Source organism: Pleurodeles waltl, chromosome 1_1 (assembly GCF_031143425.1).
Source record: "Pleurodeles waltl isolate 20211129_DDA chromosome 1_1, aPleWal1.hap1.20221129, whole genome shotgun sequence".
NCBI lineage: Eukaryota > Metazoa > Chordata > Amphibia > Caudata > Salamandridae > Pleurodeles > Pleurodeles waltl.
The window spans coordinates 955,666,844-955,692,830 of record NC_090436.1 but is presented as its reverse complement, the minus strand read 5'-3'; the positions used below and the strand labels follow the sequence as shown (position 1 = coordinate 955,692,830).

The 25,987-nt window shown below is 42.3% G+C and overlaps 1 protein-coding gene across 3 annotated transcripts in view; it reads right to left on the bottom strand.

The window, feature by feature from the left end:
* SLC39A8 (solute carrier family 39 member 8) overlaps nt 1–25,987 on the bottom strand; it is a 277,625-nt gene that overhangs the window by 211,653 nt on the left and 39,985 nt on the right. The window contains exon 2 of one of the 3 annotated variants that reach the window (XM_069230212.1): nt 23–105. The exons of the other annotated variants lie outside the window; for them this stretch is intronic. The gene's annotated coding sequence lies outside the window, so the exon portion shown is untranslated. The remainder of the gene's footprint in view (nt 1–22; nt 106–25,987) is intronic. 3 annotated transcript variants of the gene reach the window in all.

The following is a 25,987-nucleotide window of genomic DNA, read 5'->3' as shown; positions in this document are numbered from 1 at the left end:
TACTTTTATTATCTATACTTACATGTATGATCTTCTTCGATGTTTCACACTTTTTTGCACTGTTTCTGTTGTGAATGTTGTAATGTGAAGCAGGTGCTTTCTTTTCTGTTGGAAGAAATAAGAGCATCATTTAGTTTTAAATGTTCATTTGCTCATTGTTTGTAGAGGTTAAGGTTATTAGGTTTTATTTTATTTGATATTCGGGAGGAGTTTATTTTTTATAATAATATAAATATACTTTTTATGTGTTTTTTTCTGATTTGTGATCGATATTGTTTTTCTGCAAGTTAACACTTTCTCGCACGTATTGTATTGTCTTTTATTAAGTACATGTAAAGAGATAGAAGTTACAGGGTGTTTTTTTAATTATTTGATATTTGTAAATTTTAATTAAAAGTAAATATTAGTTTAAGTATAAGCTTTACTTACTTTGCAAGGTAGTTGTCGAGATGTATATATTTCTTTTTTCAGGGTCTGGTTAGAGAATTCGGCAGAGTTTCCTCGTCTTGCAGCTTTTTTCCTTTTTGCAGTGTTATGAAGAGAAAATATGTGTGCTTTTTATATTGATGATTTAGATGTTTGTGTGATTATATTGATTAAGTTTATCTATAGTTTGATTTTGTTGGTTAGTTTAGATTTGGATTGAACTTTCTTTATCGGTTATGTGCTTCTATGGTATATGCTAATTTATGTTAATGTTTAAAATGTCATTTTGTTCAATATTTTTGACAATTATATATACATATATATATATATATATACATATATGTGTGTGTTGCTTTACTCATTCCAGGTTGGCTTGGATGGTATTTGACCAGTCCAAAGCTGTAATACTGTGCCTGGAGTGGTAATGGCTTTTGTCATTTTACAGCTCGGCGAGGATGACACTGTGTCAATCCTATGCTTAAGGACTTTGCTGTACAAATGGCAAAACACTTTGTCCCTATCTAGCTCGGCGGGGTTAGCACTGTGCTGATCCTAAGCTTAAAAACTTTGCTAGATAAACATACATTTGAGGTGAGCAAATCTAGAGTGTCGCTGGTGTTGTAGAGTGTTCCTTATTGGAGCTGCTCTCCACCTAAATTTGGGAACTACCCAGAGTTCTCGCTTGCATTTTGCATATTTTATGGGTCACTCTAACCCTGAAAGGGTCTTGTTTTGACTTATACTGGGTGCTCCCTTGTGTCTGGACAAAGCGAAACCCCTCTGAAGAGCTCTAATGAGAGCGAAACACGTGTAAGGGGTTGCTTTACTCATTCCAGGTTGGCTTGGATGGTATTTGACCAGTCCAAAGCTATAATACTGTAGCTGGAGTGGTAATGGCTTTTGTCATTTTACAGCTCGGCGAGGATGACACTGTGTCAATCCTATGCTTAAAGACTTTGCTGTACAAATGGCAAAAGACTCTGTCCCTATCTAGCTCAGCTGGGATAGCACTGTGCTGAGCCTAAGCTAAAAAACTTTGCTAGATAAACAGACATTTGAGGTGAGCAAATCTAGAGTGTCGCTGGTGTTGTAGAGTGTTCCTTATTGGAGCTGCTCTCCACCTAAATTAGGGAACTACCCAGAGTTCTTGCTTGTATTTTGCATATTTTATGTGACACTCTAACCCTGAAAGGGTCTTGTTTTAACTTATACTGGGAGCTCCCTTGTGTCTGGGCAAAGCTAAACCCCTCTGAAGAGCTCTAATGAGAGCGAAACACGTGTCAGGAGTTGCTTTACTCATTCCAGGTTGGCTTGGAGGGTATTTGACCAGTCCAAAGCTGTAATACTGTGCCTGGAGTGGTAATTGCTTTTGTCATTTTACAGCTCGGTGAGGATGACACTGTGTCAATCCTATGCTTAAAGACTTTGCTGTACAAATGGCAAAAGACTTTGGGGGTTATTACAACTTTGGAGGAGGTGTTAATCCGTCCCAAAAGTGACGGTAAAGTGACGGATATACCACCAGCCGTATTACGAGTCCATTATATCCTATGGATCATGAATACGGCTGGTGGTATATCCGTCACTTTACCGTCACTTTTGGGACGGATTAACAACTCCTCCAAAGTTGTAATAACCCCCTATGTCCCCATCTAGCTCAGCGGGGATTGCACTGTGCTGATCCTAAGCTTAAAAACTCAGCTAGATAAACAGACATTTGAGGTGAACAAATCTAGAGTGTCGCTGGTGTTGTAGAGTGTTCCTTATTGGAGCTGCTCTCCACCTAAATTTGGGAACTACCCAGAGTTCTCGCTTGTATTTTGCATATGTGTGTGTGTGTGTATATATATATATAAATATATATATATATATATAAAGTTATATTGTTGTGTAAATATTCGTAATTTATATAAATATATGTTGGCACATATTGTTATGTATGTAGTTATATTTTGTAAGGTGAATTATAATTAGTTTAGCGATGTATTATTTTTTTGTTACAACATGTGTATATGTTGTTTAATGTTTATTGTATATATTTGCATAAAAAGTAGTTATTTTTATGTTTATTATTGATGATCTAATTAATTTGGCAATATTATTGTAGCCGATATTGCATGAGGCAATATTTTTGACATACATATGTCTACTTAAAGGTAATAATATTTTTGCTTGATATATTTTTGTTTTCAATATAAGTCAAAATCAATATTTTAACAACAATATTTGTGTTCTCAATATTTGTCGTCTTATTAGTTAAGTATAGGATGTTTGTTAACAATGTTTATTTTCCCATATTTTTATATATCGATATTGTGTGCATCCATATTATGGCAGCGATCCTGCAGGTGTATCTTGCTGCGAGGAACAAGCCTTGAGTGCCGAAACTGTGAAACTCATTCTCGCTTCAGAAGTGAAAGAATATCCAGCTCACAAACTGCACAGTAACACTGTGTGGGATATTTCATAAACAGACAATCAATAATGAACATTTTTGGAAAATACTAAAACAGAAATAGTATGCACCACAATATATACTATACTTATTTAAGACATGCGTTGGGATAATCTTTGCCTTCATGGCCTTAATAAAATTGAAAATTCTTGTTCACAAATGTTACAAAACTTTTTGATTCTTTGAAAAGACCTGAGGATTCAGATTATGCAAGTGTAAAGCTTATCCACAATCATTGAAAAAGGATTAATTACTTGTTTAAGATAAAACTTTTTAAACCTAGAATCCGAGGACCAATCTGCAATTCACATAATTTCCTCCAGACAGGCTAGGTTGCCTCTGACTGAATGGAAGTATCTACCCAGCTTCTGAAAGATGCAGATTCCCCCAGTGGGCCGAAGTAGGGCAAGACACTGGAGCATGAGGATGTAATTACAAAATGAACAGCTGACCTATAAGGTAACTCCTGAAATGTGTAGTGACCGGTCATTCTCTTTAAGGCAATGAACTACACAAAGCTTCTGGTTTCCTAAAAGCACTCGACATACCACCTAATTTCTAATTTAGGCCCATATTTATACTTTTTTAGCACTGCATTTGTGTCATTTTTTGACGCAAAAATGGCACAAACTTGCAAAATACAGTTCTATTTTGAAAATTTGCACCGCTTTTGCGTCAGTGGCACAAATGCAGCTCTAAAAAAGTATAAATATGGGCCTTAGTTCTTTAGATAATTACAAATGTTACACCTTCCATGGTGAACAATGTGCCAAGTCAAGTGCTTAAACATTAGATACGCACAAAAACCAGACAAAGGTTCTGACTATGAGTTCGGTGGTGGGTTTACACCATCTTCCGAACTTCCAACGGGAGGTTGCTGCCATACTGGCTACCTCCCCGACAGGGTCATTAAGAGTTTCCTGCTAAGTCAGATGGCCTAGTGGGAAACAGCATAAACCATTGTCTCTGGCTCGTAATCATGCCGGCAGCAATGCTGTAGGATTCAGGGTGCACCAGCACTCTCTCAATGTTCACTGTCTGTAAACCAGACAGTGAACATTGAGAGAGTGCTGGCCAGGGGAAACCCTGCATTGCCCATGCCAAGTGCATGGACCCCCCTGCTTGCAGCTCTGCCATGGCGCATTAGGACCGCCACTACTGTGAGGCCACTGGGATCCCTGATTCTGGCAGTGCTGGTGGTCCAATCGCGGCCTAACCGGCAGGGTTGAAATATGGCATTTGGGCCTCTGTATTGGCAGCGTTACAACTACCATCCACGAGTCTGGCGGTCTAGTGACTGCCAGACTCATAATGAGGGCCAAAGTATTAGCATTAGCTTAGCTGTAATCCCTTTCCTTCACAAGAGAGAATTATCTTGCCAGGAATGAAGAAATATAACGTCTAGGGGGACACTGCAAAGACTTAGGTGGGAGGAGCTGAAAACCTAACACTGCTCAAAAGCTTGGATACTAGAGGGCGCTCGCCAACTGGTCTGCTAGCCACTGATAGATGGCTGGCAGAAACTGCCAATTTGTAATAGTTCCCCATCCTGCAAGAGAGACCATATCCTACTAAGGAAGCTAGAAAACGTGCACACATGAATTACATCTGCTGCCATGGAATCCAAACTCCATTCTATGCACCAGTATGACCATCTTTTCCAAGCTGCACGATACCTTTTATGAGTTGAATCTGCCCATGCCTTGTCGATGAGGTTGAGAACTTGTTCCAAAGTCCTGGCACTTGTCAGCATCTTAGGAAAGTCTTCATCCCATCAATCTTAACTGATGAATCATGACCAAGGGATGTTGGTGTCCCAGAGGTCCAGGAGGAGGTTCAGAACCAAGGAAGTAGCAGAGTGCAGTCGCAAGACAGTTCTAGTAAAATCAGGAACTAAGTCTGTGTTCTCCACAGGGAAGAGATCAGGGTCAAATCTGCTTATTGCTTCCATACCTGGAGGAACACTTTCAAAAGTACTGAGAAAAGTGGAAAGTCATAATTCAGTCCAATCGATTTCTGCAAGAAGGTATCTATTGCTTGTGCCAAAGGGCCCGGTCTCCAACTGAAGAAAGATTGTAACTGGTGTGTCAGCCAAGATGCAAAAAGATCTATTTGACAAAGACCCCACTTCTTCATGATTTTCGATCCAGTTTCCAGTTGCAAGAATCACTGAGATAATGTGTGTTCCCATCAGCTAATGTATTATGTTTACCTTGGAAGATGAAGAGCTGTCACCAAGATCTGACACTGAAGGCAATTGTTCCAGACATCTTTGGAGAACTCCGCTAAAAGACATGATCTTGTCCACTTCAGGCGGCTGATGTACTGAACTGCCGAAATGCTCTCCATCTTCAATAAGATACAACATTGACATTGTTTTGATGAAAAAGAGCAAATCACAAAGGAAGCTGCTACAAATTTCAGACTATTGACACATAAAGAAAGTTTTGTCTGCCATCTGTAGTCATATCGCCACAACAAGCACCCCAACCTAAATGGGTGATGACAAACAAGAGCACCATGCCTGGACGAGGCCAAAAATAGCCTCCCCATTGCATGTGTCCATGTAGTCGACCCAACATTGTAGTTCTTGCTGCACTTCCAGAGTCATATGTACTTGATCATAACAAAATAGGCCCTTCTGTAAGTATGATATTTTGAGGTGTTGGACAGCATGATAATGTCGAGGACCCAGGATGACTGACTGAATAAAGGACGCCAGAAGACCAACAAGTCTTGCTAGCCGGCGAATAGTAAAGGTTTGCTTTGTGAATGTTCTGCTTTCTGCACCTGAATAGTTGAATAACACTCAACTTTTAGACGGAAGAGCTATAGTGGCTAGAGTGGCTGAGCTGAATCTATGGCAAAGCCCAGAAAATTACTTGTTGTGATAGGAAGAGGTTGGATTTGTTATAATTGATAACCAGCCTCAGAGTTTCCAGATGAGAAATTGTGAGCTCCAAGTATTAGTTAATTGAGCCCTGGTTTGTGACATTAACAGGAAGGCATCTAAGTACATGATCAAGCGAATAGCCCTCGCTTTCAAATACACCAACACAGGTTTGAGCAACCTTTGTGCAACCTGGTAAAGCACCAAGGAACTGAGGAAAGTCCAAACGGCATTTCCCAAAATTTAGAAGGACATTTTTTCCACGGAAAACTGCAAGAAACGCTGATGAGGAGGAAAGATTGTGGCCATGACATCGCCTTCTATTAAGAGGTCTCCCAACAAATGTATCCCCTCCATTTTGAAGTGTCTGTAGAGGATCCAGATGTTGAATTCCCTGAGACCGATAACCAGATGGAAGCCTCTGCCTTTTTTGTCAATCAAGAAGATGTTGCTCAAGAAGTCGTTGGGTTGAGGAATGCAGGAAGTAATAACTTGCTTCCGAAGGATGGATAGATGTTTGTGTGATGGGAAATTGAGTCAGTTTGGAATAGTGGACTGAGGGGAAATCACACAGACTTCCAACAGGAAACCTTGCACTGTATGAAGGAGCCAAGCATCTTGCATTATCAAAGCCCAATTGTGGAGAAAATGACAAACTCTTCCCCCTAGTTCCGGATAGGAAGAAAGAAAATGTCTCACCTTGTTAGGTGGAGTTAGCTGATGTTCCACAAAATCTCTGGGGTGCGAGCACCCTTTGTAGCCTCTTGCCCATGAAGGAAAAAAGGGAGAACCTCTCTGGGAGTCAGTCAGTGCATGGGTTTCCCTCAAAAGGAGGGGCCTTGGTATAGGAAGTGGTAGAGTAAAGTGCCCCCTTCCTTGACCAGCCCTGTTGAAAAGGTGGGACTGAAAAAATTTATTTAGAGCCAAATGTCCCTCGTCTAAGGAAGTAAAAGTATAGAAAAAGCGAGCCACCTCCTTCACAAAGGAGTCACCAAAAAGTAACCCTTTAGCAGAAGGACAGGCATTGTTCATCACCAACTCACTTTGGGGTCTGTCTGAAGGAGAATAATACATCAGTATTCAGAGGATAAGACGCAATTTGCTTTACCCAATAAACAGATGGCAAGTTGGGCCCAGCCAGCCAAAACATCTGGTCCAATGGGTGTGCCTTGATCTTTTGCCACGATGGCCACGTCTAAGATTTTGCTAGCAGGCTAGAAATGTCTACCAGTTTATCCTGATATGCCTTCCAGGATCTCTGTAGCCCTTTTTTAGAATCATTGATAGAATGCCCCTATAAAGGTGAATAAGTTGTGATCTAGGTTGGGGGTCAAGGACACCTTGGGCCGGCAGAGAATGTCGAGGGCATTCCGCCCACAATTGTGTTCTGAATTCATTCAAAAGAGAGAGGATGTATGCTATCCTCTGGATACAAAAGTGTCATACAACAGGGGAGACTGAGATTGGGAACCTGTGGGGCTTTTCCCTCTGTCAAGCTCTTCTTGACGTCTCTTCTTTGGGGCTGGGAGTCAAGATCCAATGTCCCGATTATCAGAGGAGCCTGTATCTCCATCAAGATTCTAGATATCTTTCAAGGAAATTGTACTCCCCGTGGCCTCTACGTCATCCTCTTCTTCTGGAATAAAGGCAAAGGAGTCCAGATAGGCTTTTTTCATGTGCTCAAGATCTCTGCTTTGGAGACAGTTTTTGTGGTGGTTTTTGGCTAGGTTATCTTAACGGCACTGAAGAGCCTGAGGGCAATTGCAAAGTGATAGAGGCAGGCCAGCAAAACAGGTTTGAAGTTGTTCAGCCACAGGGCACAGTAAGGCTGTTATGGTCTTATGGATATCATTTTGTAGGGCCAGATTTAGGGCAGCTTTGTCGGACTCCAACACAAATTCTACAACACCCTCTGGTGTCAAATCAATACGCATATAATCAGAATTATACTGGGACATAGTAAATGCTCAGCATCTGGCAGATTTAATTAAAGACCCCACAACAAGCTCACCCTGTTAATCTGCAGGGGAGTGCCTAGGTCTGCCTGAGGTAAACTATTAAATTGAAGTGGGGTTGACCATAGCCAGGCACAAATCACACAATTCATCCATATATCATTATATAAAATCTATATACACATATAGTACATACATCAATTGTGCAGGTACAATAGAAGGAAGGAAAATGTTGTCTTTGCTATTTACTGCCTTTTACATAGGTGGACGTCAAACGGTTAAAAATTGTTAGATCCTTAGAGACAGGGCGCCTCATCAGTATAATGATTTGCAAAGGACAACACCTTTGTGGGAGGATCGGGAGTTGGCACAGGGCTGTAATGGAAAGCGAGGCGGGACCGAGGAGGATTGCATGTACAGTCTCTGAAGAGGTGTAGCTAAGACCGCTCCACACGTGGGAACAGGAACCAGGGAGCCGAGGCTGAACACAGCACTTGATGGACTGCTGTAGATGAAGCAGTCTTGCAAGGGATAACACCCATGTGAAGCACTACAGCGACCACCTCCTGAGAGCAATATTGAATCTAAAAAATTGCGGCACCACAGGAAGAATCAAAAGGTGCCTGAGCACCTGGGGTCAACAAGTGGCAAAGTCACAACACCAACCAAAGTCCACAAAGTGAAAAAATTGTAAATACATAAATAAAGCATGAAGGCCATAATTAAATATAATGTAATATAATATAATGCAACCATATAATTATGAAGAAAAATACTTAAATTATCGTTGAGCAGCAAATGGACAGACTATTATTGGGATTTGTAGTTTTATGTTTAGAACTCTGGGTTTTGTAGTTTCTCTATGGCAACTGTGTATGGACTGGCTGAATAGCACATGATGGGGGTTCTACAAACTTGCCTTTTTCTAGAACTCCCAAGAACTCTTGACTGCATCAATCAATCTCTTGATGCAAACAGAAATTAATCAATTGACAGGAGTAATACACAACCTTGTAAATATGGTTCAATGTATGCTCTCCGACACTTAATTTGTAAAATAATATGTACCGGGGCCCAAAGTCTTTTTCAGAATCCTGCCGCCAAAGCTGTTGAAAGTCACAGTTGCTGAATATCAGGGCTGTCTAGTCTTGAATCCATCTCATGCCTCTTTCATTCAGCCTCTCTATTTCGCTCTTACGGGTTATTTGTTAATACCTGCTTCTGGCTCAAATTACTGACCTTCTAACAAACTGGTCTTAAATTAATAAGCACTATTTTTCAGACAATGATTCCATAAGCCTCTATACAGTCTGGTTTGCTAAAAATACTGAAGGCCCAAACCACAAAGGTAAACTCAGACCAAAAGTCTAAGGCCCATATTTAACAGAAAATGACAGAGTGTGATGCTACGCCAAAATTGGCAGTGCCACGCTCTGCCATTTTCACAACACAGGGCTGCGCTGTATTCAATTGAATATGCTGCACCCCTGTGTTATCCCCTGAGCTAGCACCAAATTGAGCTGCCTAGCACCAGCGCAGGCATCCTTGCACTATTGTGTAAGGATGTCTGCGTTGAGGGGTTTGATTGTTTATGTGTGGGAAGGTGCCCCTTCCTGCACATAAACAATCACTAATCGTGATTTGGCACATCTCTGCAGCACACAAAGAAGTGCCAAAGAATAATTTTGAAATGATTGTTTATGTGCAGGAAGGGACACCTTCCAGCACATAAGCAATCATGTCTGGCATTTAGCTTTTTCTATGTGTGCTGCAGAATGCAGCACACATAGAAAAAGAAAAAAACTAGAAGGAATAAAAGTATTCCTCCTTGTTGCATCCATAGGGTGTTGTTAGATTTTGTCAGTGCCTCAGGTTTACGAAAACTCGTAAATCTGAGGCAGCGTCAAAATGCAATGGGTGTTGCTGTGACACGCCCACAGCAACACCCATTGCATGCCTCCTCCACACAAAGGACTGCATGTGAAGGGGCTGTATGTACAAGGTGGCTTTAAGCCACAAAAAGTGGCTTAACAACACCTTGTAAATACGGCGCAGGGCATTGTGCCACCAGAGCGTCACGTAAAGTGTCGCTTCCGTGGCGCTAGGCGCTTCTGAATATGCCCCTAAGTTTAGATCAAAAGTCTAAGTTTAGACCTAAAGTCTAACTGACTACTAGTAAAGTTAGACTTTTGGTCTAAATTTAGACCAAAACTCTAAACTTAGACCAAAAGTCTAACTTCACTTATAGTAAAATTAAGACTTTTGGTTTAAGTTTAGACATGTGGTCTAAGTTTAAACCAAAACTATAAACTTAAACCAAAAGACTAAGGGCCATATTTATACTTTTTGATGCAAAACTGCGCCAACGCAGTTTTGCGCCAAAAAAATTAGCGCCGGCTAACGCCATTCTGAAGCGCCATGCGGGCGCCGTATTTATTGAATGGCGTTAGCCGGCGTTAGCCGACCGGCGCTGCCTGGTGTGCGTGAAAAAAAACCACGTACACCAGGCAGCGCCGGCGTAGGGAAAAATGGCGTTTGGGCGTCCTAAAATGGGGCAAGTCAGGCTGAGGCACAAAAATCGTCTTAACCCGATTTGCGCCATTTTTTTTTTGGCGCCCAGACGCCATTAACATGACTCCTGTCTTAGCAAAGACAGGAGTCATGCCCCCTTGCCCAATGGCCATGCCCAGGGGACTTCTGTCCCCTGGGCATGGCCATTGGGCATAGTGGCATGTAGGGGGGCACAAATCAGGCCCCCCTATGCCACAAAAAAAAATTTAAAAAAATACTTACCACAACTTACCTTTTCTTCCCTGGGATGGGTCCCTCCATCCTTGGGTGTCCTCCTGGGGTGAGCAAGGGTGGCAGGGGGTGTCCCTGGGGGCAGGGGAGGGCACCTCTGGGCTCATTCTGAGCCCACAGGTCCCTTAACGCCTGCCCTGACCCAGGCGTTAAAAAGAGGTGCAAATGCGGGGTTTTTTGCCCCGCCCACTCCCGGGCGTCATTTTTGCCCGGGAGTATAAATACCACGCACATGCCTGGGAGTCATTTTTTAGGACGGGAACGCTTACCTTGCATCTCATTAACGCAAGGAAGGTGTTCACGCAAAAAAATGACGCTAACTCCATGAACTTTGGCGCTAGACGCGTCTAACGGCAAAGTATAAATATGGAGTTAGTTTTGCATCGAATTTGCGTCGAAAAAAACGACGCAAATTCGGCGCAAATGGAGTATAAATATGCCCCTAACTTTACTACTATTAAAGTTAGACTTTACTATACACTTAGAGCCTCATTACGAGTGTGCCAGTTCGATGACCGCTACACACGAATTAACGGTCGACTGCCACACTCCAGGCGGCCCGATCGCCCAATTATATTTTGGTGGGCGGACCTGCCTAAAGACAGCCGTCCCCGCCAGGATCATAGATCCCAATGTGGTGACAGCGGTTGGGCTTGTAACCAGCCATGGAGGCGCTGAACTTAGCACCGCCTGGCTGATTACAGCTCCATATTCCACCAGCCTTTTCGTGGCAGGGACTCCTTAATGAAAAGGCTGGTGGAAATCCAGTGCCAGGAGCCACATGGGATCTCTGCACTGCAGACAGTGCGCATTCTGGGGGTGCTGGAGTGCTAGAATATTGGGCTCGACTCTGTTAAAGGAGCCAAGGCCAATATCCTAGCACTGTTTCCACCGGTTAGCACGGCGGGAACATTGTAATACGTTCGGGGGGACATCACCGCCATGGTACTGGCATCTTCGCCATGAGTTTCCCGTGGTGGGACTGCCAAACTCATAATTAGACACTTAGATTTTTGGTCTAAACTTAGACTCTTGGTCTAAGTTTACCTTTGTGAATCTTGCCCTGAATGTGCAGACCATGATACATAAGGCAGAAATTTAAAAACAAAAACAGATTTTGAACCCAGAATTCTTCCACCCCAGGAATCCCAATCAATTCAAATGAACTTATCAATGTATTGTAACTGGCACTAGTTTATGTGTGTGTGGGAGGAGGACATTTTTAAAGGTAAAATGTACACTGGTGGGTGGATAATACCCTTGGAATCTGTGCACTGAGGGTAAAGTGTGTACTGGAGGCTAGATGCTTGTGAAGGTAGCGGTGTGACATTACTAGTCCAATGGCACCATTGGATGAAAGAGCTAAACCATTGTGAAGGACAGCACTGGAAGGATGAAGGAGTATCTGTTGCCAGTTTTTGCGATGACCAATGTCTCATTTATCCAAATCGAAGTTCTACTCTTTCTGACTATTTTCTCTCAATGTGACTCTTCACTCTTCGCACCTTACCCAACTACCTCTCTCCAGTTCTTCATTCAACTTCATTTGCACTGCTAAACGTACACTCCTTTCCTATTAGTCTTCACACTCACCCTTATTTTCCATGTCCTTCCTCATGCTCACATTTCTCCCCTTGCTCATGCTTCACTTAGTATCAATCTTTGCTAGCCCACATACCCCACTCACACAAGTCACTCACAGTTGTTTCTTTCCTGCCTCCTTACTTAGTTCTTCCCACTTATTCTCCTTCCCCGTGGTATATTCCACCCTTCACTGACACTGACTACTCACCTGGACTCATGGTTTCCTCTTCCCTCACCTACTCACGAATTGAACCTTACACTTGCTCTCATTTATACATCTCCCAAGAAAAAAGGGGTCTCCCCACCTCTTTTTCTAGCACCCTAACCTTCACACTTCCCTCTCTCTTTTGTGAATAGTTGTATTATAAATTCTCTGATCATCGTGTGCAGGAACAGAGATTAAAGTATCAGTACCCTGAAATAAATGAGAGAGAAATGTTTTCCGAAACAAACAGAAACTTGAGAAAATTGAGTGGAAAATGCATGTTACTCATGAGTGTTTTGGGGTGGAACAGGATGGCTGTCTGTCCGTGCTGCAGTGCTAGTGCATCTGCGCAGTGCACAGAGAGAGGCCACTGGTCCTGCAGAGAGTGCTCTAAATCAAGGGTCAAGGAGGAAGAGCGCCGCTTCAGTGATGCACAATTGTGCCATTATCAGGATGCAGCAGGAAAAGGACATACGTTAATGAGTACACAAATTTGCCAGTACTGAAAAGAGGAAACAGGTCAATAGTGTAGGCACATTTAGGTTCTAATCATTAGAAGAGAAAGCACCACTTAAAAGCTGAATGAGAGAATAGAGCTTTAAGGGTCCATTTGTGGGTGCACTGAGTCACCCATGTATGGAAGAAAGCAGCGAATATTCTTCACTGTAGGAGAAAGATCAAAGGTACAACGGTGTAAAAGAAAGACCACAGATTAAAATGTCCAGGAGAGAGGGCACTACTTCAAGTATGCATGTTTGATTGTACCACGTACATGGAAGCAAAATGGACAGCATGCCTTCTTGGGTGCAATGCTAGGCACAGCTTTTGGGAATGCAGTGATTGGCAGAAAGAGACAGTAGGAAAAGTAGAAGAATTGGAGAGTAGGAATGAGTGGTCCTAAAACAATGAGGTGAAGTGTTGGAGGGCTGAATGAAAAATGGGTAGACATAGGGAGATAGGGAAGGATAACAAAAGGAACAGAGAAGATGGTGCGAGATAAGAAGCAGCTGAAGGAGTTAAATGATGCGTTACAGCCTTTAAAGCCACTTTGTTTTTTACAAATTCTTAGGGGAAATGTGGTGTAAATTGCATCATGTTAGCCTCTGTAAAAACAAATTGGGAAGGCTGAGATCTGCCCAGAACTATCTTGATGAAAGGTGGCTCGATTTGTTTGCAGCAATCCAGCACTGGACGCCATCCATGAAAATGGAGCACAACATTAATTTGTGGAAGTGGGCAGAGTAATGGGATAGGTTGGCAGTGGTGGCCTCAGAAAAAGTTTGGACACCTGCATTTTTTTTTACAACTCAAGCACTGGGTAAGGTGGTCCTCTTAAACAAGACATTGTTCTACCCTATTGTACCGTGGTGCCGTGGGAGCTTCTCTAAGGAAGTATAGTATAGTGGAAAAGGTTTCCTAACTACAGCTTTAATCTTTGTTTTAGTCATTGAATTTCAGTGTTTCTAATTATAATAACTATGTGTTTCAAAAAAGAGTCCAGTGTTGTTGAGTGAAGTGTCATAATGTGGATTTTCGAACAGTACAGTGAAGGACGGTGCTGTAAAGTCTACTGTCGTAAAATAAATTATTGTAGAGTGGAATAGAGCAGAGTGGAGTGGCATACCCTGCAGTAAAGTGTTAAATAGCATAATGATATGGTGCTTCATACAGTGGAATCAAGTAATGGAGAGTGGTGTGGCACATTGTACAATGGACTGGAGTGTTGTACAGTAGGGTGTTATAGATTGTCATAGAGAGGAGTAGACTGTTTTAGAATGGGGTGGCATAGAGTAGAGTAGGGTGAAGTAGAGTGTCATAGTGTGGAGTATTGTCAAGTGGAGTGTTGTAGAGTACATTGGAGGGGAATACCACAGAGTGGAGTGCCATGTCATATAGTGAAGTGGTGTGTTGTTGAGAGGAGAGGAGTGACATGTCATCGAGTGTCAAGCGGTGTAGTACAGTGGTCTAGAGTGGATGGGCCTAGAGTGGAGTAGAATGCCATAAAGTGGCACAGAGTGTACTACAGTGTTGTAGAGTGGAGCTGCATACAATGAAGTAGTGACAGACAGTGGAGCGGCATAGAGCAGAGTATATTTCAGTGACATAGAGTGGGATAAAGTGTAGCAGACTGGAGTATAGAGGACTGGAGTACACTGAAGTGGGGTAGCCTGGAGTAGATGAAAGTGTCATGGAGTGGTGTGTCATAAACTAAAGTGCAATGGAGCGCAGTAGAGTGGAGTGGTGTTGCATACAGTTGAGTAAAGTGTTATAAGATGGAGTGTAGTGTTGTACAATAGAGTGTAGTGGACTGTGGTACAGTGTTGGAAAGTGTTGCAGACTACAGTAGTGTGGGGTGGTATAGAGTCTAGTAGAGCTTTGTATACTGGAGTGGTGTATAGTACAGTGTTGTAAAGTATGGCCGAGTAGATTGGCATATAGTGTTATAATGTAGAATGGCATGGAGTGCCATAGAGTGGAGTGCCATATAGTGGAGTAATAGAATTGTGTGGAGTACTGTGTCATAGACTACAGTGGAGTAAACTGGGATGCAGTGGCAAACGAAGAGTTGCATACGGTGTCCTAAACGGACTAGAGCATTGTGGAGTGAAGTAATTAACAGTGGCATACAGTATAGTACATTGTTATACGGTGTAGTGTAGGGTATAGACTGAAGTAGCTCAAAGTGTAGTAGAGTGGAGCTGCATAGAATACAGCAGTGCGTCAAACAGTGGAGCTGTGTAGATTGGATTATTGTATAATACCACAGAGTGACGTAAAGTCCCACACAGTGACGTAGAGTCAATTGGAGTGGCATAGCGTAGTGTGGAGTGAAGTATAATAGAGTGTATTTGGGTATCGTAACGTAGAGTGGCATGTAGTGTAGTGGTATAGAATAGAGTTGAGTCAACTGTTATAAACTCGAATGGGGTCTCATAGAGTAGAGTGGAGAGCTGTGTCGTATAGTATAGAAAAGTGTTGTACAGTGGAATAGATTGTCGTACAATGGAGTGTACGGGCAAAGAGTGGAGTGTAGAGTTGGACAGTGGAGTGTATGGGGATGGAGTGGAGTACAGTGATGCAGAGTGCCGTAAGGTGTAATAGATTTTTATGGAGTTGAGTTATATAAAGTTGAGGAGAGTGTTGTACAGTGGAGCAAGATAGAGTGGAGTGTTGTACACTAGTGGCGTAGAGCGAATTACCATACATCTGAGTAGCATACAGTAGAACAGAGTACAGTGAAATACTTTATAATGGAGTCTAAAAGAGTGGAGTGGCATAGAGTGGAATAGCTCAGAACAGAGTGGTGTACTGTAAATTGTTGTACATTGGAGTAGCGTACATTGAAGTAGAATAGCGTAGAGTTGAGTAAACTGTTATGAAACAGAGTGAAGTCTCATATTCTAGAGAGGAGTGCTGTGCTGTACAGCGCTGGAAACTGTTACAGAGTAGAATGTTGTACATTAGAGTGTACAGGCATAAAGTCGAGTAGCAATTTAAACAGTGGAGTCTATTAGGATAGAGAGTCTAGTAGAGTGGCACTGAGTGTAGTGGGGTTTTGTAGAGTGGAGTAATATAGAGTGGAGGACAGTACACTGGAGTGGCATAGAGTGGCGTGGCATACAGTGGGGTGGCATAAAGTGGAATAGCGTCCACTGGAGTGTCATAGAGTGGAGAGCTGCACAGTCTATAGCGTAGAATATAGTGATATAGGGCCAGATGTATCAAATAATTTTTCATTCGCAAAGGGTGCAAATCGGTAAATTTTGCCGTTTGTGAATGCAAAATCGCCTTTCACAATGTATGAAAGGCATTCACAGTGCAAATATAAGGAATCGCAAAAATAGCGATTGCTTGCAACTACGGCATGAATTTGAGGGTCGCATCCTGCGTATCGCAAATAGCGACATGATTTTGCAAATCGCATTCTGTGATTCACAAACTGTGACCTGGATTTACGAATCGCAGAATGCGAATCGCAAAATCATGTCACTATTTGTGATACGCAGAATGCGATTCGCAAATTCATTCTCTCAATGCAATGCACCAACAATTCGTAAATAGTGAATATTCGCAGAATGGCCTTTTGCACGTGCAATTTACCATGAAGTGAAATCAGGTGGTAAACAGGTGCAACCTATATAAAGAGGCCCAGAATGACTCAGCCTCTTTTCCACAATGGCTGCCATCTACGTGATGGCGAGGAGGATGAGGATCCTGGTAGGCTCGAGGAGAGGGAGGGGGAGACAGGGGTGCATTTTTAGGGTGCGCATTACCCTTTTTGACCAGACAGAGGAGGAGATATATGCTAAGTACAGGTTAAGCTGAGCCATGATACTTGACCTTATAGCTGAATCACAACCCATACTGCAGCGCAACACACAGATGACCAATAGTACACCCACCCATGTACAGGTATTATGCCCCCTGCACCTGTTACACTCAGGGAACTATCAAGGGGTCATAGCAGCAGCTGGAGGGGTCTCACAGAGTGCTCTCTCATGATTTTTCAATGCATTTCTCAATGCCATGCTGAGCCAACACACCACAGGAATTACTACAGATAAAATTTGATTTCTACCAGATTGCCCAATTCCCACATGTAATAGGCGCAATCGATGGGACACATGTAGCTATCTGTCCACCATCGGCCACAGAGTATGTTTATCAGAATCGTAAAAGTACACATTCCATGGACATACTTGTAATTAGCAATGCCTCCAACATTATAACTGATCTCGTGGCCAGATACCCAGGTAGCACACATGACTCCTACATCTTTCGGCACAGTGGAATTTACACAAGACTACTTGCTGGGGAGTTTGGCGAAGGATACCTACTGGGTAATGTGATAGTTTACAATGTTGCATTAATGTATATGTGATGTCATGGATAACAATTACTCATTTTACTCTCCTGTCATTCCAGGAGACAGTGCCTATGCCGCTCGGTCATTCATACTGACCCCCTACCTGAGTCCTGCAACGCCAGCCGAAAGGAGGTATAATGCTGCTCACAGGACAACCTGCAGTGTTGTGGAGAGGACCTTTGGCCTGCTGAAGAGCCGCTTCAGATGCATACACAAGAGTGGTGGTGCACTACAATACATCCCTAAAACAACATGCAAAAACGTGGCTACAAGTGCTACGATGCACAACATTGCTACAACAAGGGGCATACCTCTAGAATCCACCGAGCTGGACTCAGATGAGGGTGATGATCCCTTGCCACCCCTTCACCCAGCAGACAGAAGCAGTGCAGCAGAGGGCAGACAAAAATGTGCTGAGATCATGCGCAACTATTTCTGATGTAAGTAATGACAATACCACATCTATTTTATGTATTGCTGTAGGGAGCATCAGGTAATATATGTGTGATTAGGACATAGCTATGCACTATACACGAAAAGGTGTGAGTAACAGTGTCACACTATTAGCATCATAGTATAACTGTTTTGCTACATGTTAAGCTAGTCCCCTGTACTCCTCAACATTACTTCCTATGTCCACGCACTCCACTTGAGTGCTCAGTGGCCTCAGTGGCACCTCTTGTAGCGGGTTCAAAGACAGTACTGTCTGGTACTGCGACGCCTAGGATCCATCACAGGGGCTGTGAAACTGCTGAGGCTAGAGAGCTCCTTACTATCCCCACCACCCAGTTTGCTGTTTGTAGCACTCGGTGCTGTCTGCATTGTCTCCAAATCATTGGTTATTTGCACCGATCCTTGTGCAACATCCCGACTGCAATGTGCCATTTCCACTTGTATGCCCACAGCACGTCGTGATATCAAGGCAGTTGTGGTAGTGAGCCGATTGACAGATCTGCAGAACCCATCCAACCTGCCCATTAATTGGTGATGGCGCCTATGGTGGCTGACTGCTCCTCCTGCATCACACAGAGTTCCCTAATGGCGTTTGTCATCTCCTTTGTGTTTTCTACTGTTGTTTGCTGTCCCTCATGCAGCTTGCACATGTTTTCATTAAGAGACTTAAACTGCTTGTGCATTGCTCCCATGTTTTCATTGAGTGCGTCCACCAGCTTGTGCATTGTTCCCATGTTGTCACAGTGAGACTCAAACTGCCTGTGCATTGTGCCCATGTTATGATCGATTGACACCAACTGCCTGTGCATTGACCTCATGTGTTTACATTGCAGGCGCTGCACTTTCAGCACGGAAGCCTCAAGGCCGCCAAAGAGTCATGGGCCCTCACCTTCCTCTGTGTACTGTCTGCCTGCTTTGCAACGCCTCCTGAGGGGAGTGGACTGACGCTGGGGCAGGGACTGCTGTCTTACTGTGCTTATAGCCTCTGTGGGTGGTGTGGGTTCTTCATCCGGCATTTCATCAGAGTCCAGGTTATACTCTGGGAGAGGTAGCAGTCTTGACCTGCGTCTAGCTGGTGCATATATGAAGGACTCACTGGTGTTTGAGTCGGACTGTGGTTGAGTTTCACTATCACCCACATTTGCACCTACTGCTGCGTCAGTGCCCAGAACATCTGCAACAACAATGTGCAGCATGTAATTTTTTATTAGTACTCAAATAGTTGCATAATAATATTACATGTACACTGGCATAGTATCACTGAGAGTCTTTTGTGTTGTTTCTTTATTTGGCTTAACACTATCTTGATATTTATGTGGTTTTTGCACTTTAGGGGTGTGGACTACCACTCCCATAAGGCATTGTTGTGTTGTATGTAAGATGTGGCATGGACTACTTATCACACTGCATGGTGCCAATAGCTATTTTCTAAGGGACATTTGTACATGCACATCTTGGGATACACATCATTACTGCCCTTACCTTTGCTGGTGCTGGGTGTGCCTGAGGTGTCAATGTCAGTGACACCACTGACAGCTTCAGGAAGCAGTGTTGACTCCACCATGTCTTCCATTGGTGTGGACGGTGTCTGGTGGGCGGTCCTCCTCCGGGGCTCCTTGACTCCTTTAGCCTGTGAACGCAAGTCGTACCATCGCTTGCGTATCTCCTCAACGGAGCGCTGCACAACACCCACTGCGCATATTTTGGTCTGGATGTCTGACCACAGTTTCCTTTTCTCACTTTCAGGTACCTGGAGTGAGTTCTTCCCAAAAAGTTTGTTGTGGTTCCTGACCACCTCCTCAGTGAGCACCTCAAATTCCTGCTCACTGAATTTGAGCTGGCGCTTCCTGTCACCTTTCTCCTTCACATTCCGATCAGTAGTCATGTTCCTGTTTGGTCCTGGCTGGCTCTCATGGCTGCCTCCCTAGTGCTGGGCTCTGTCTCTCTGCCTGCTCCTGTGGGTGGGGCGTCTGGAAACAGCATGGGCTGACTCACTTCCTGGTTGTGATGTGATCAGGCTGTTCCGGTTTGTCATTTTCGCAATTTACAAATACCGATTCTCTATGTTTTGGGATTCGGTATTTGCAAATTGCAAATTTTAAGAAATCGCTATTACCGACTCACAGTTTTCTTATATCCCATTTTGCATTTCTAAAATAGCGATTACTTAAAATTAGCTATTTAAGAAATTCAAACTGGGAGCTTGATACATCTGGCCCATAGTGTGGAATAGCATATAGTGTAGTAGCATACAGTGGGGTGGCACACAGTAGAGTGGCATACAGTGGATTGTTGTAGACTGCATGATGTACAGTGGAGTGAAGTAGAGTGGAATACCATACTGTAGACAGAGTGGCAATGACTGAAGTTGCGTACAGGGAGACAGCGTTGATTGGAGTGGCGTTAAGTGAAGTGGCATACAATGGAGTGCTGTCCAATGGAATAGTGTAGAATGGAGTGGTGTACAATGGAGAAGGGTACCGTGGAATACCATACAGCAGAGTGGCAAAGACTGAATTTGTGTACAGTGTAATAGCGTACAGTGGAGTGGTGTAGAGTGGAGTGCCGTTAGTAAGATAGTACAGAGCGAAGTATAGTGCAGAGGTGTACAGTGCAATAGTACAGAGTAGAGTAGTGTACTGTGGAGTGGTGTACAGTGGAGTGTCATAGACTGGAGTGGTGTACAGTACAGTGTGGTACAGTGAAATAGCATACAGTGGAATGGAGTGGAGTGGCGTCCAATGAACTAGCGTACAATAGAGTGCCGTACACCGGAGTGCACAGAGTGGATTAGAGTATAGTGAGTGCCGTACAGTGGAATAGTGTAGTGTGGCATATAGTGGAGTGGCATAGAGTGTGAGAGCATATAATGAAGTAGCGTGGAGTCCAGTGGCGTACAGTGGAGTGGTGTAGACTGGAGTGGCGTACACTGGAGTCGGGTAGAGTGTTATCACATACAGTAGAGTGGCTTACTGTGGAATGGCATCCAATGGAATAATGTAGAATGGAGTGGCATACATTGGAGTGGTGTAGAGTGGGGTAGCATACAGAGTAGTGGCATACAGTGAACTAGCATAAAGTAGTGTGTTCTAGATTGGTTGGCATACAGTGTAATAGCGTACAGTGGAATGGTGCACATTGGAGTCATGCTGTGAGCAATAGCATATAGCGGGGTAGCATACAATGGAGTGGCAGACAGTTGAGTAGTGTAGACGGTAGTGGCATACACTGGATTGGGATAAAATGTATTAGTATATAGTAAAGTGGCATACAGTGGAGTGGCGTCTTACGGAATAGAGTAGAATGGAGTTGCATAAACTTGAGTGGCGTACAGTGGGATAGCGTACACTGTTGTGGCACAAAGTGAAATAGCATACAGTGGAGTGTTGTACAGTAGACTTGCATGCAGTGGAATAGCACAGAGTGGAGTTGCGTACAGTGGAATGGAGTACAATAGAATAGCAAGTAATGGAGTAGTGTATTCTGGGGTGATATACTCTGAAGAGCCATAGAGTGGAGTTGCATACGGTGTAATAGCGTAAAGTGAACTGGCGTAGAATAGAGTTGCATACAGTGTAATACCAAAAAGTGGAGTAGCGTATAGTGAAGTGTTGTACAGTGGAGAGGCATAGAGTGTAATAGTGTATAGTGAAGTAACGTACAGTGAAGTGTCGTACAGTAGAATGGTGCAGGCTGGAGTACCATACAGTGGAATGAGGTAGAGTCTGATGGCATACAGTGAGTAGCATACATTGAAGTGGCGTTTAATGGAATACTGAGGAGTAAAGTGACACAGAGTAGAGTGCCATACAGTGGAGTGGAGTAGAGTGGTGTAGCATACACTGGAATGACATACAGTGGAATAGCGTACAGTGGAGCGTTGCAGAGGGGAGTGGCATACAACGGAATAGCATTGAGTGGAGTGGTGTACAGTAGGGTGGCTTAGCGTGGAATAGCATATACTGGAGTAGAAGCCCACGGAGTGGCATAGACCGGAGTGGCATAGAGTTGAGGTGAGTACAGCGTAATTGCGTAGAGTGGGTTGGCATACAGTGGAGTTGCATATAGTGTAATTGCATACAATGGTCTCTTGTACAGTGGAGAGGCATAGAGTACAGTGGCACAGAGTGGAATAGAATATAGTGGAATGGAGTATAGTGGAGTGGCATTGAGTGGAATGGCATAACGTGAAGTGGTGTATGTACACTGGAGTGATGTATACTGGAATACCGTTGACTGGTGTGGTGTATGGTGTAGTGGCGAACAGTTGCATGTGAAATTTAGTTGCAAAGTATGTTATGGTGTGACAAGTAACGTAAAACAGCAAATTGCACTGTCTTGCATTTCTCCAGATTTACCAATCACCACAGGGCCACACATGGTAAATCTGGTCCACCATTGTTAATCTAACTTAAGAATTGTATTGCCCATGCAGCATCATGTGTGACGTAAGGGTACCACAATACAATAATATGACTAGGCCTTAGTTATATTTAATACTGGTTTAACTTTGCGGTATATCATGGTACATGGCGATGATAAGCCACTATATAAATGAGTAATGTCTGTTTTTAGAAAATGGATAAGCAGCCATATCGTTTTTACTACACTTTGGGTGTGTTCTGAGTTAGGGCCTTACATATAGGTAAATAGTAGGTTTTATTGTATTCCCTATTACTACTTTACTAAGGAATAGGTAGGGAAATGTATTTATATTTTTTACATATTTTTAAATAAGTTTACAAAGTACCGCCCGAGTACCTGTAAATATTATATTTTAAGTAAATGTTTGTTTTTTTACTTTTTTTAAAGTTGTGTGTTATTTGCAGAGTATTTTTTAGGTATTTCTGACATACTTCATACAGTTTTCTTTACAGAATTTAATATCTTAAATATTGTAAATACAATATACTACACTCTATTTGTGAAATACATAGTATTAAAAGTGTTTATTCAATTATTTAAGCTTTAGCAATTTTTTTAAGTGCCGCAGTACTTCCTAAATTTTACTGTGGTACTCCCCCAATTTTTTTTTATATATATATATATATATATATATATATATATATATATATATATATATATATATATTTAACCTTATAATTGTTTTCCCCTACCTTTTCACACTTTACTAAAGTGTTACTTGGTAGTGAAAAATATAAAACCTCAGACTTACCTTCATCTAAGGCCCTAAGCCAGAATACTAACAAAGTTGCCTTAAAACAGCATGGCTGCCTTAAATGTTTGTAATGACAGTCATTATCATAGAAAGATAATGACTTGTTATCGCCATGTACAGCTGTGGTTTTGTTAAATTTCGCAACACTCTGTAAAAATGCAGTGGTTATGGATATCACTAAGTTTAAATGCCTTATAACTTAAAAAAATACTTACCCTACTTACCTGCAGTACTCAGAACGGCTCGTCTGTCCATCATAATGCATAATTATGCCACATTTCATGTAAATATAGTCATTTTCGGGCTACGTCAAATACAATAGTCAATGGAAAATGCATTGGTGGAAGAATGCATTTTGGGATCCTGCCTTTTATCTAAATTTCCATCCACCCAAAATGTACAAAATGCTGTAGGTCTGGTGAGTTTTGTGGTGATTCCTTACGCATGTGGAAAGTTGTTAGGGAGCAAAAATATGAGGAATTCCTATCTCTGGGAATCCTAACCATAACTATTGAGTGGCAAGATTTAATGTGATTTCTTCCTTTTTATCTGTTGTATTTGTTATGTATTTGCTTATTGGTTTACATAATCATGCAACTATACATGTGATTTTTAGTGGTTCATGTAGTAATTCTGAATGTTTACATAAGCAGTCTAGTTTATACTTTGGGTTTTCTTGCTACATTTAGTAGTATTGTGCTACATATGAAGCCTAAAGTAAAGCCAATCATTGTTATAAAAATGTTGTTCATTATTTTTTTTTTTATTGGCCAATTATCATGTCTTACATATGGTAGTTTTTCTAGCTCACTGCTAGGTCACTTTTCCATTTTGTTGCAATAAATGCATAAAGAAGATGGTTTGTGTTTGGCTTGTTGGACACAGTTTTTTGTGAGCAGGAGAGTATGCAAAAAAACTTCAATAGATGAAATAGATTATAATGCATTGTATTTGTTACATATTTGTTTAATGGTTTCCATTAGCATGGTCCACTTTGCCACCACTCACTTCTGCCCTCCATGCTCTGTTGTGCTGCAACTGCTCCTCCTGCCTACCTTGCATTGTCCGTTGTGAAGCCCCTTCCCCTGCCCTCTCTTGTCTGAGACCAGCCTCTACTCATGCCTTCTGTCCTCCATGGTCCTCTATTTTCCATGTGCAGCCCCTATCCACTTCATTCTGCCTTGTCTGGTTCGTTGACATGCCTCTGCCCCCTCCCTCTTTCCCAATATGGTCTGTTATGCTTCAACTGTCACTCCTTTTTGCCTAGTATGGTCAGCTTGCAGCCCTTGACTCTTTCCTCTCTGCTTTCTATTGTCAATGTGCATGGCCCTGTCCCCTCCCTATTGCTTTCCATGGTCCTTTGTGCTGCACTGCCTCTATGCTTGCCCTGGGCGGTGTATTGTGCTGCTGTAACCCATGATGCCTGCCATGTAAGGTCAATTTGGTGCCCCTGCCCATCTCCCTTCTACCTTCTGTTATCCCAGTCAATGTTCCTACCCCATTCCTTTTGCCCTCAGTGATCCAATGTACCATACTTGCCAAGATTTTGAACTTGGTAAGAGGGAGATTTTGAAGAAGAACGTGGGCAACTGATTTCCCCATTGACTTACATTGTGAAGTAGGAGATGTTAGGCAGGAGACAGATAAAATAAAGCCCTTCTAGGCTTAAAAACATCAGGAGTCTCGTTCCTGAATCAGGTCTTTTGGCATGTATGGCTGTATTGCCACTGCCTCTTCCTTCTGCCCTCAGTGGTCTGTTATATTGCCACTGCCTCTCTTGCTGTCCTCCATGGTTGGTTTGTTGCCCCGTCCCCCTTTTTCCTACCCTCCATGGTCACTGAGAATGTTAGTACTCTACTTGCTCATTAGAACACTGTAGTAAACTGCTGATCACCAGGGAGTTAACTGGTAGTCTGCTGCTGGTACTGAAAATTCATGTTTCAGTCTACATGTCACAATGTTTTTAATGAAATAGAAGCAGAAGATATTTGAGAACTCAAATAAAGGGTGTCCTAATTTTTCTTTCTACAGCACTAACCATAATTTCTAAGACAAAATGAGTTCCCTCATTTTGTCCTTTCTAAATTCAATGTTTTACGTTTTACCAATTTGATTCAGTCAAGATGGCTTCAGATGTGCCACAACTTCGTCATAAGTAAGACTGTCAGTGCTCGAGTTGCTCTTTAGAACACTCTGGGAGGCTGAAATAGAGCACAAGGAAAACAACTGAAAGGCTGTTCGTGTTGGAAGTACAACAGGAAAGTATTTGAGAAGTCACTTAAAACATGTCTTAATTTTTCTTTCTACAGCACTAACCATAATTTCTATGGCAAAACTAACCCCTTCATGTTGTTCTTTTCTAAATTAAATGTTTTATGTTTTACCAGTTTAATTCAATCAAGATAGCTTCTGGTGTGCCACAGTTTTGTCATAAGTAAGACTGTTAGAGCTCTAGTTGTTCCCTAGAACACTCAGGGAGACTGCAGTAGAACACAAGGGAATCAAATGCCAAACTGCTCCTGTTGGAAGTAGATGTTTTACTGAGAATGTCAGACTTCATTCTGAGAAAAACAGTGTGAATTTATAGAAAATATGCTCTCATTTTAGCTTCTAGAGCATCTTCCATAACCTCTATGGGAAAATCATTAGAAAACAGTGAGAGAGCGCAGTTTAAATATTATATATTATAGACGTGAAATGCTTACATTTGACAATGCAATATTAATAATTAATAATTGAAATGTATTAATAAACGTGAAGATTTACTCACTTGCGAACACTAATGCTAAATTAATAATAATAATCTTTTAATTATATGTATTATTACAATCAAAACTGTATTCATTAGAACTCGTATGTCTTAAGTTAGCATGAGTCGCGAACTAGCTGTGTAACTCTCATTTAAAAGTGTATTTTTCTGCTTCTCCAGTATGCGGACTTGCAAACGACCATGACCCAGCTATTGTTCTTTTCTGTACTTGTTAGCAACATAGCGGAATTCTCCCATTCGCATGCTAGTAGCTTCTAGTTCAAAATTGTGTGATTTGAAACAAACATAGACACTTCCAAGGACAATGAAGCGAGGAGAAGAGAACTCTTGACCCGAGACGTGTGCCCAAGTGGTGAAGTAACCCCGGACATGCCACCTACAAAAATGTCGATTATGAAGAC